A 12,871-nucleotide genomic window follows, 5' to 3' on the forward strand; every position below is an offset into this window, starting at 1 on the left:
CTATTTTTAATAAAATTTACTCCACGCCAATAAGCAAGTTAATACAAATATAAAGTAAATAAAGTGTGCTTCTCGTATGTAACTAAAATGAATGTTTTTCCGATTATAAACCATTTCAATTCAGCTCGTATCTGAACGCATTTCTTCATCTGACATAGCTATGTTAGTATGTTCGCCATCGATGGAATAATCACTTTCTTGAACAGGTATTTGTTATAAAATTGTCCATGTGCGGTTCAAACAGTGGTTCAAAACGAATTGATTTTTTTTTTTATTATATTTTTTTACATTATTCTTTACTATTCGGATTTAAACACCACAAGCTACAGAAACATGTTTTAGGACTTTTTGAAAATAACTATTGTTGTTTTTCTTGAACATATCGTAAAAAATATTTACATGCTGTAAATTATCTTTCGTGCCTGTGACTTTAGCGGCTTTCCTTTCATTGTATAATAAATAAAAAATGTAATAGCAACTCTATATACTTCCAAGTCGACTGAAAACGCCCGGTCTGTACCAAAGGCAAAGGGCAACTGAACAAAATCCGATTACAGCCGAAACACGAAGTTTGCCGAGGGACATTAAGAGAATAGAATGACAACGCGATTTGACAGTTTTGAACTGGTCCGACTTTTCGTTTAACGGACTTCGACAGTTCATAATGGAAAAACGGCTGTAACTACCGATTTCGTGCTTCGAGAGTAGGACTGAAGATCCGTCAATGTGTAGCTTTGTAATAAGGCTGCTGGTGCTGGTGGCGTTCTATGGGATAATAGTAATGTAGCCTGGAGAGTAGTAGTAGCCTCCGCAGCCTCCGCAGCCTCCATACGTCTTACTTAGTAAGTTTAGTAGTTCAAAAGTAGAAAGTCCAGTTTTATAGGTATTTATTCAGGTTTAACAATAATATTATGATATTTGAACGGAGTAAACATAACTAGTAAAAGGTTCAGAAAGATAAGAAGAGTTGTGTTCGCTACCGCGATCGGGCAGGGAATGACGATGGAACGAAACAAAACCAGAACGTGAGGCAAAGAATAGAACAATTCAAAATTTGAATTTAAATACAAGTGTGAGAATAAAATAAGAAATTTAAATAAAAAGGTGGGATGACGATGCAAAGAGATCACACCGTCACAGCTTGTTGCGCTGCCGTCTGTACATTGGGCGTTTAGAGCATTATAGTTTGCTGGATCTTAGCAGGATATTTAATCTATTTTCTAATGATAATGAATGCACATATCCCAGGAGCAAACGCACCATATGTGTTGTTTCACTGCTTTGCCTATAAACTTCCTTCACCGGCATTGTCTTCAGAAATTCGTAAACACAAAACAGCAAATTAGCAGACAATAAGGTATTGTTTATAATTTACCTCACTACTTGACTATTGTCTAATAACACCATAAAGCAGCTTCTAACATACTTATTTACCTTAAGCGAGGAGTATCAAGAGTCTCGATTCACGTATTGTGTACACGGCGAACAATGCTTGTTTACATTCGTTTTTGATAACATTAGGAAGATTTTAGAAAGCTGCACTACAGTATGTACGGACAACGGCACGACAGACTACACATTTTTGTTCGAAAATCGCCTCCAGTGCAACGGAACAAGAAACTTCAATGTGTAGCTTGATGTGCTGGCGTGTGTACATTCAGACTACCCTTGTCACAAACTTGACTTCCTGATACCCTATACTTAAAGCACTTGATTACCAAAAATAAATTTTAATATAAACTCAGTCGCACCATAGGTACTAGTGTTGGGACGAACAAGTCGTTCTCCTGATGGTAAGCGATACGTAAGGTAAGTTGTCAGTGTCAATGTCAGTGCCACTCAGAGTTTTAAATCGCAGATATCTAGGGCACTGCCAGTGCGCCCGCCACCTTGAGACATAAGTAAAAAAGTCCCATACGCCTGTAATTTCACCAGCACCCTTACTCTTCAAAACCGGAAAGCAGTAATGCTCACATTATTAGAAAAGAGTTGTGAAAGTGTTCATACAGAGAACTACATAATACCACTATGCCTATTTCTTCCGCCAAGCGGTAATATGAACAGTACTGTATTCCGGTCTTGAAGGAAAAGGGTGCTGGTGAAACTTCAGGCATGTGGGACTTGTCAACTTACAACTTTAGTCTCAGGGTGACGGGCGCAGTGGCAATGCCCCTTAAATCTTTGCGATTTACAGCTCTGAGTGGAGCTGCAACTGTTTGGATGGATAGGCGTGTCGCTTACCACTTGGTGTTCGTCCTGTCACTTGATATCATTGAAAAAACCAGAACCAAATAAAAAGATGACGTCTTATATCGATCTTTCTAGAAATCATGCTACAGGTCGTAGGAAAATTTGTGTGATTACATGTAACGAGACGAATAAGTCGTGGGCACTTCATTTGCAATGCCATTTAGAGCTTTTAATTGCAAGGAAATAAGTTGACAAGTTTATGTGCCTGTATTGATACTAGAGGCACATATACGTGATTAAGTCCCGAATTAAAAATCAAATAATGTGTGACAATCGTGAAAGTTTAAAACAAAGTAAACGCAGTAATGCTTAGATTTTTTCCAGTACAAAATCGTTCACGGGAAGTTTTATAGCTAATGTGTAATGTATGCCTACAACAGAGTACACACGTAGTTTATGTACCATTCTATTAGGACTCAGTTGACGCCGAAACATGAACATTTGAAAATCAACGTCTGTCTCGTCCGGGATAGACTTTTGTTGAATAGTATCACAGACCACATAATCTTCCGTGAATAGTATCTTGTACTCCTTTGCGCTGCTATGCATACACACAAACCTAAAAATTACTGACTTATGATAACTTGATGTTTTAGTGTTAAAAATTATATTTAAATGTGTAAAATTACTCGATTGATTGAATAAACATTTTTTTTCTTATCGAGTTCTTAGGTTTTCGCGATTGTTACACGTAGGAAATGAAACTGTTTTTCCGGATTAAAATCGCGTATATTTGTTTTTTCAAACAACCGTGACCATGAGGCCTGTAAAGGGCCCGAAACGTCGGTTTGTTTGAAAAAGCAAATATACGCAATTTAAATACGGAAAAATAGTTTCATTTCCTATTTTCTTTTTCTTCTTTAATGCTACTTAAAGTTCTCTGTAGTAGGTATGACCAAAATTTCACCACGGGAAAATTCAAGAACATTGAAAAATCTCTCGACGCTTTTAAAAAACGTATGATATTTCCAACTTCTTATTCAATTGAACGCTGTGCTATATATGTACATACACTGTGTTCTAAATTTCAGAAGCCTCAGTAACCTTGAAGTAAATAACAGACTAGCTATTGAAGCCATATTATGGTGAAACACAGGGATTACTTGAAGTTGGGACATAGGTACAAAAAAAGGATTGGTATGAAGACATCGAATTCACACCTCATCCATTTACACATTACTCACAGCGCTCACACATAAATAAACATAAGGTACCTTAAGGTGGCACTTCACAAGGCTATTTGTATTTGCGTATTTGATATGTTTGGCAAACAATCATCATGTGTAGATAGCATGTGTGACAAAGTGTTTGCCTTGTTTGCCTATTCGACAAATACAGCAAACACCGTACTCGCGTTACCGCGCGCTGGTCGGTGTCTCGGCGCACATCAAAAATTTGAGCGTAATTTTAACCGACTTCAAAAAAGAGGAGGTTCTCAATTCGACTGTACTCTTTTTTACGTATGTTACGCGATAACTCCAGAATTTGTGAACCGATTTTGATGATTCTTTTTTTGTTGGAAAGAGGGTGCCTCAGTATTGATTCCGTTTAAATTTGAAGAACGTAAGGTGGTAAACAAGGAGATGAATCTGGGTTCGCGCACTTTCCAAATGGATGTAACTTAACAAATACATATAATTCCAAGAACTTTTGAGGTCGGCTTTTTTTAGTACTCTGTACTGAGATTACGCGAATAAGCAAGTAAACTGTGCCCAATATGATCATCTACACTGTTTTAACTTCTTATTTGGCTCCATGTATAGACGGTCATATTTGTCGGTGTTTGCATTTTTGTCTGTACGTCAAATATTTTTCTAAGTACAACAAATACCCACTAGCGATTACAAATAATCCCATGACGTGAGACCATAAAATTAGTAAGTAGTAAGCGAAAGTCTTAAAATACCTGGCCAAATGTAAATTTTCAAGCGAAGCAGCAATCTTTCTTTTTTTTCACATTTAATTTTCTCCATACATGCGCGCGCATGATTTAAAATTGAATATATTTTCCCTCAGGCTAAACACGGTCCTATGACCACAAGTATCTCAGATCACAAATCAGAACCATAATCTGTAGAATTGCATTTTTTGTGCTACTTTCAAATTTCATGCATATTTGTTGATGAACGACCGAGTAATTTAGCAATTTGTCTAAGTGGATGCTTAGAATGCTTCGCTCGCAGCATTTCTGTAATAAATAGTTATAAATATACGATAAAAAGAGTTTAAGAAAAATATGGACAAATCCGGCCTGTTAGTAACGTGCCGAGATTTATATCCACTCATGAAATTGTGGTTTGCCCTTAAGAAATCATGCCCGTATATGGCAACAGTGATAACCTAGAATAGCAAACGCTCGCCATCCCTAGAGAAGGTCAGAGTTCGCCTCCAATGTACTTATGAGTCTATTCGGTTCATGTACATATAGCTAAAATTTCCAATCACCACTTGCTTAACGATGAAGAACTTTTTTATGAATATCTAGTGATGGAACTAACAAGTCGTGCGCCTCATCGTAAGCAACACACTTAGCCTTATTAGTTGCAGAGCTGCTCAGAACATTAAATCTTAAAAATCTGAGGGGCCACTGCACATATCACCCAGAGATATAAGTTGACAAGTCCCGTGTGCCTGTAATTTCACTAGCATCCTTACCTTTTAAAACTTAAACACAATAATGTTTACATTACTGCTTGGCAACAGAATATAGGTAGATGGTAACTGGTAGTACTTTCCTGGATGAAGTCATTCGCCAGGAGCTCTACCGCTGCTAAAATGTCACAAAACAACTTGCACAATAAAAAATATATTTTATGTGGTCGTGTAGGTATAGTAGCATATGGCATCTAAGCCATTGTCTCATGACGATGATAATATTTCGAGTTCTTAGGTTTTCGCGATCGTTACACATTGGAAATGAAACTATTTTTCTGGATTTAAATTCGCGTATTTGTTTTTTCACACTAACCAACGTTTCGAGCCCTTTACAGGTCCCATGGTCACAGTTGACTGAGGTGGTACAGTCAATACAATCAGTTTCATTACAGTTACAAAAGTTATTAATTATATACGTTATTTTTAATTTTACGCTGCATTATGTTTTATAAATTATTTTATTTCAACAATATGAATTTTTATTAAGTTAAATTTATTATTAATTAATAATGGAAATTAGAATAAATTAAAACATATTAATTAGTACTGCAATCTTATGACTGTTTGGGATTTTTCATCAGAGGAAAAAACTGGAAACAAATATACGCGATTTAAATAGATTCATTTCCGATGATAATATTATGAAATAAAAAACCATACACAATGTTGAATAATACAACATAATAGGGCTGAAGTAGGAGATCGGTACAAAATTAACGTGTTTTTGATATCAAACTCGTACCTAGAAACCGTAAATAATCTTAGGCGTATTAGTGTTAAAAAAAATTACAACCGTAATCAATTCTAATAGACAACTCAACCGTGATCTCGTTTTGACTTTTTCAATGTTTACGTTGCGTAAACTTACTTTTATGATATAAATGGTAAGATTTTTGCGCAGAATTCAAGGAGAAGACGGTAACTTTTATATTTATTAGTATTTATAGTAATAAAAATATTGTTTTTAGAGCTTTTTGGTAAAAGAACTTATGTACACACGCCAGCACATCAAGCTACACGTTGACGTATCTTGTTCCGTTGCACTGGAGGCGATTTTCAAACAAAAATGTGTAGTCTGATGTGCCGTTGTCCGTACCTAAATGTTTTATTTATATCTATTGGGCTAGCACGATAAGGCGCGACTTGCGCGAGAGCAACATAAAACGCGAGATTTCTATGCGAGAACAGCAGTATCTCGCGTTTTATGTCGCTCTCATGCTAGTCGCACCCTATCGTGCTAGCCCTGCTGATTATAAGCATTGTTACTTTGAATATTGCTTTTTTCAGTGTACATGTTACTTACTATAAAGAAAGTTAGAAATATAAGACGAAAGAAACATGTACAAGAAATTGTGAATTACTATATACCGTCAAAATTCGAAAACCCCATAAGCTCCATAAATGTGAACTCTTGAGTAGGCACAAAAAACAGAATTAATAGAAATAATTGCATAATAATCTTTGATTATACCTTTATTTTACAACCAAAAGAAAGTGTACAAATTATATTTTAAGCTTTACATTCCCGACATTACGTGTGAAGAGTAAAAAACTGATTTCGTACATAACGAGGTTTTCAAATTTAGCCAACGATATGGAAACTTTAAATCTGTGGAAAGCTGGCCACATTATATAATCGGAATTTCGTTTTGAAATTACGTTTCGGAATATCGATTCGATATAAATACATCACACACATACGTTTATTTTAACAAGACTCAGTTGAGAGACGCGAGGTATTGAATCCAGATATTCTCGCAGCGAAAATGTACGGAATTTACGATTGTGTGTTGCGGCCCTACAAAATCTATGGAAGACTTGCATTCGGAACGGCTTTTTCCGTGCGGAATTCCAAATGCAAAAGCCACCACACGGAATTTGGAATCACAAAAAAATTCGAACGGTATGTGTGTGATAAGTCCGTGATTTCTATGGTTTTGCTACCTTTGAAATTCCAAAACGGAATTTTCAATCGGAATTTGCCTCACTAGATATACATAAACAGGGTTATTTGTAAAATACTAACAACCTCGTAAAATTGTATTACAAACATCATAAACAACAACTTTGATTCCATGGCATTTAATCATTCATCAGATTTTACTTACGCACAAACTTAAAAATATTTAAACAAATCGCACTAAACGGTGAAAATTGTCCCATGCGAAACGCAGGAACGAGGGTGAAGGTCATCTGTTAGGGAGGATATTTACACGTTTGTACCTACTCACTATCTGTTGAATACTTTGTATTTTATTAGTTTTTTAATTGAATGTATTAGGATAAATAAATTTTTCATCAATATGTTGTAAATTTTAAACTAGGCTGAATGTATGTAAATCTAAGTCATTGTATAAGAATTCACTGCTGTCAAAATTGTCTCTGTTCCTTTCATTACTTGTATAAGCTACAATAAACTGCGTTAATTTTTCAAGTATTTGGTTTTTATTCTACATCGCAAAAATAATTATTAACCAGCCCCCTACACTTAACACTATCTTACTACCAAATAAAGATTCAAAAAGTATCTGATATTACAACAAAACCTTAAAAGTTTATTTAATGTAATAAACTGATAAATAACTATACTTTACACTGCTATGGGTCGCATACTTGCAGGCATTGGAAAAAACAAAAAATAAGTCATCTGTTTTTTATACCATATTCATTTAAAAATCACTATAACTATGTTACAAACTAAAACTATGTTACAATTACCTAAACGGCCATTGCTTACCATTTTCCAACAATAAAAAAGTAGGTGAGTTAGATTTTACAGACACTACACACTTTAGCATAGCCATGCAAAAATGACCAAGAAGGAATATTATTTGAGTTTAGGCAGCTTTTTCTTTTTACTCCCATATATTAAAAATATGTAGATATGGATTTAATAGCGGCCTGTATACATAAAATTTTACAAAGCGGGTAAATTTTGACCAATAGTTTTTATTATGTTTTGTACAAAGTCATGAAAAAAAAATTGTTGTTTATGGTGTTGGTATACACACTCTGGATATATTCTGTGAGCAATCAATAAATAACAATAATTACCAATATAATCCCGTTAAAATGCGCTCCAAAAAAAGAACACCCGCAAACACTGCACTTGATAACGTATTCAATTAACGTTTAAATAATGCCGCTTACTTCTAAAACACCGGTAGCGATCGCAAAATGCGCGGGCGCGGATAAACGCGTGCCTACCCGCAGTGCCCTAAAAATACAATGAGCCTCGTATACAACGTTACCTGCCCCTCTACACGTCGATTCTCCAGCAATACTGTGAAAGGGATTGTTTATACACTACGTAGATTCATGTACAACCATTTTCATCTATAGAACTCTGTTTATACTAAGTAATGCATTAAAACTTGGAACTGTAGTCAATGTTTAATTAAACCTAAGGTCCATATTATTTATAATGATAAATTTGTGTAAGCGTTTTAATTAAAGGGTTTTCAACTCGTCATTAATACCTTAAAATGTTATAATTAGTATTTTATAGGCGTTCGTGGTCATTCACTAAATGATTGTCACTAAATTAAATACAGGTTTCTTACCACGCTATGAGTTCTTTTTAGACAAATATCTCTCTGTTCTTATAACTGTCTTCTGCTACTGGCCAGTCAACCCGTGACCATGAGGCGAGTGTGCGTCTATTTGGTCTAAAGACTTTTATTTATTTATTATATTTACATAGATCGATTTAAATTTTCAGGTAACAGATTTTCTGATATTTTAAAGAATTTCGCACTAAAAATATGCGTCTTCTAGTTTTTTAGTTAGGAAACCTTTAAACGCTAATTTTATCATTTTTACAATGTTATAAGTGATACTTGGTATACCTCAATATTAGATAAACAAACTGTTCAGAGGTATGTTTATAGATATACATATATGCAACAATATATCGCACTTGACAACTAACATAGTATTATCTCAGAAATTGTGTTATATTATATTTTATCTCAAAATTGCGTTATATTAATAATTTATCTCCAAAATTTCGCTATATTTGTATGTCATTCGTATACGATTTAATTTCAAAATGACAGGACAACACTGTCGGTTTGAAATTAAATAGGTAATATTAATATAACTTAGAGCAATTTGGAGATAATACTATGTTAGTTGTCATGTGCGATATACCGACCTACTTCAACCGATGACAATCCTTACGACATATAAATTTAGCAAGAAAATGTAATATGCGTACAATTTCACCAGAAAAGAATGTATATTTATACCTTAGAAAATAGGAAATTTATTGAAATTAAAAAAAAAATTCTTAATTTTTTAATATATTTTTCCATAAAAACTTAAAAAGAAAAGTATATCGTAGCCTTCTTGTAATAAAGTCTTATGTGATCATACGTCAAAAGTGCTATTATCACGTGAAAGTCATAAAAATAATATTAACTACTAAGGTGCTGATGAAATTACAGGCACATGGGACAACCCATGTTTCAATGTGACGGGCACAGTGGCAGTGCCCCTCAGAACTTTCCGATTGAAAGCTCATGAGTGGCACTGCAACTGTTTTGGACAGACGTGTAGCTTACCATCAGGCGCGCGACTTGTTCGTCCCATCACTTGATATTATAAAAAAATTAAAAAGCAAATTACGTGTACGTGAAATTACAGAATCTTTACACCTATCTATGGTAAAGTTGTCATTTTGCAGGAGTGACCTTATTACACCAAGTGTGCGAAATATAAAATTATTCCAGTGTATGTGACACATATCGTACACGTCCTAATTATTATCGAAATCATTAAGGCGAGTAACCACAGGAAAAGAGGGTAAGACTGTTTTTCTAGATCAAATGGTTAATGGTTTAGGCTTAGAATAATAACGCATAGAATGATAGTTTCATATCAAACGAACTGTCACAAGTGAGGCAAAAATTTTCGGTTTTAGTGAATATTTATATAAAAATACAAGTTGAAACGCGTTACTTCCTTGTGGAATGTGATGTTAGTATCTATTTTATGTTTGTCTGACGTATTGTTACACTCATTTACCGCACATTTCGTCATTTTCAGCTAAAATTCTTGATCTGTTCGCGGTGCAAGTTGACTTTGAGCACTGAAGGCCCGCCCGCTCGTGTAGGCCCTTTTGGCCCGCTTCAATTTGCCTCACTTAGCGTGTGCGGACTAGGTTTCTATGCGTTATTATTCTAAGGGTTTAGGTATTTATTGTTAAATAATAGTTTTACAAAAAATATACGATATACCTAAGTATATCCTCTAAAGAATATTCTAATGCGTTACACAATAGGATGTTCCTTATCCGATCATATAATTATACGATCATAAACGAATTATTTAAGGATAAAATATGTAGATATTTCTCTTTAAGTACTACAGAGAACCTGCTGAATTTTAGTTTTCAAGTAAAACCCAATTAGTTATCAATTTCACATTTATCCCAAAATTTACAACCACAGCGGTTTAACGACACGCCGCGCCACCAGCTGCTAGAGGTCGTTTAAACGAAAAGCACTTAAAAACTTTGCTTTTTAAAATAAGCGCATAAGCACGCTTTACATTTTAAGCGTAAGCGTTGTAAATTCCGTTTTATACAACGTGCCTAAGTTTCAAGTAGCGCCATATACGTTTCCTAAACAAATTAATTCAACCTAACGTTGCAAGCTTTTTTAAACATAAAAGTCTATGCGTTTAAACATTTTTCTAAACGACTTTTTAAGCTTCAAACTAAAAAGCGTTTAAGTGAAAACCGCTTTTACTACCACGCTTTTTAAACGTACATTTTAACGTTAAAAAAAATAAGAAGTTTTTTCCATGTCCACGGTTAACAACTACAAAAGTTAAACAACTTATTTTTTTATTATTGTTTTTGAACGCTTTGAAACGCCAATGAAGAAAATGTTAATATAATAATGTTATGTTATAAATTAAAAAATAATATTCGTGTTTTACAAGTAAACTTACTTAAATTAAAACGTTTAGTGGTCTACTCTTGCTTTTCGCTATCAACACAATGTTGCAAGCTTTTTTAACATAAAAGTCCACGCGCTTAAACGTTTCTCTAAACAATTTTGTTTACTTCAAACTAAAAAGCGTTACGCTTTTTTTAAAAGCAAGTTCAAACATTTAAAAAATAAACAGGTTTTTCCAACCCTACCCGCTGCCCTTTAAGTCGCCATCGAACGCCTGTCGACGTCCGATCTGTGTCAATTTTTCTCCGCCTGTTCTTATTTTATTTGTATTCATTTACTGCGCGCGGATTGCGAGGGGTAACGTCACCTAAGTATTTTTTTAATGTTTTAGGCTAACTATTTGGTATAGCACTTCACATATTTAACTGTAGCTCATGTCAAACTCGTTATATCCTAAACAAAAGGTAGACATACGATAGTTGTACGACAAAAACGCCAGTGAGGAGAGAAATTATGTATATATTACTTGACTGTACAAATAAGCATTCATTATCAAAGATAAGACACGTGTCTGTCATAAGCCTACATTATTATTCTCATCATAGTATATGCTCGGCCCCTGCCCAGTCAAAAGTAAAAGTGGTCGATCCCAAAGGTGTGGTCGATGTCGGCGCGCGCGATGCTATTTTGCCAAGGTGCGTGAAGCGTGCGCCGCGATCACGCTCTGACGCGGATATGTCAAGGTCGTACTATCAGTTACTTTTATATACTTTTGTCTTCGAATGGAAGATCGATACAATAGATTCATTGATTAATTATAAAACAATTTGTTCATTAATCATTTTATTACTGCTAGGTATTACCACAGACCAATAAATACAGTAGAAGTGGTTAGTTAGCGTCTAACGCGTGACAACTATAAGTCTCGAAAGACCTATCTGAGCTCAGTCCGCCTTTTCGCTTTGTATAGGATAGTTGAGTCATTCTTTCGTGCAAATTCTCTAAAATCCTAGTAAAACGCCTTATGGTGCTGTTTTGGAATGCAAAAATGATAGCACTGCGGCTTAAAAATATTACCCGTGGTGGTATTTCATATCATCGGAAAGTTTTATTTTAGTTTATCGCAATATTTTTTTTGTTACATGAAACGAAAGTAAAGCTTATTTATACCCCTGCTATGTGGTCGCTTCTTGTTTGGAGAGCTAAAGTAATATCTCCAATTCGTCGTCATTCAGTAACTCACCGCTAGATGGCAGCACATTCATTGAAATTTTAGTATAATATCAAAACGTTACTTGCAATAATAGATATTGATGGTATTGTACTTTCAACGATATGCCAAAAGGGTAATGTTTAAATTATATTAACCATCCAGAATTTATTTTTTTTTAAATTTGATACTACGACCAATCAATACCAAGATTTTGTAGTGTTTCAAATTAAGAATGTGTGAGTGTTGGCGACATCCGTTCTGATAGTAATGGAGGCTTCAGGTACTTCCATTGTTACAATCGTTATGATTTATGTACATCTATTCACTTATGTTGCTGTCGTACATTGACTTCTGTCGTACATATATTTTCGAAAGATTCAACGTGTTGTAGGTTCCTCTGCCTCAGTGTCTAAACGGTTACGGGTCCGATTCCCGGACCGGGAGAAATATTTGTATGGCCTGCATTTATTCCTCTCGTGAGTTTGGGTGTAATTTTGTGGTTGTCTATGTGTGTGTCCACAGCACCCGCAACACAGGGTTTCCCTAGTGCGGGATTATGAGTGTGTGCGTTATTATATTATATATGTATTATTATTATATATATTCTCATGGTGTCATCCTTCGTGGTTAACACAAGTTATAATTATCGAGTTCTTAGGTTTTCGCGATTGTTACTTAAGTACATAGGAAATTTGAACCTATTTTTTAATATTGAATTGAGAATAGGACGCAAATATTTTAAAAACAGTCGTGACACACTAAAACATGCTCCCTGAAAAATGCCGACGATTTATTCTTTTAAACAAATTAGCGTTTGTGGCCCTTTTCAGGTCCCAGGGTCAATCAG

This window comes from Hyposmocoma kahamanoa, unplaced genomic scaffold, assembly GCF_003589595.1.
Source record: "Hyposmocoma kahamanoa isolate Upper Pololo Valley unplaced genomic scaffold, ASM358959v1 236, whole genome shotgun sequence".
Taxonomy (NCBI): Eukaryota; Metazoa; Arthropoda; class Insecta; order Lepidoptera; family Cosmopterigidae; genus Hyposmocoma; species Hyposmocoma kahamanoa.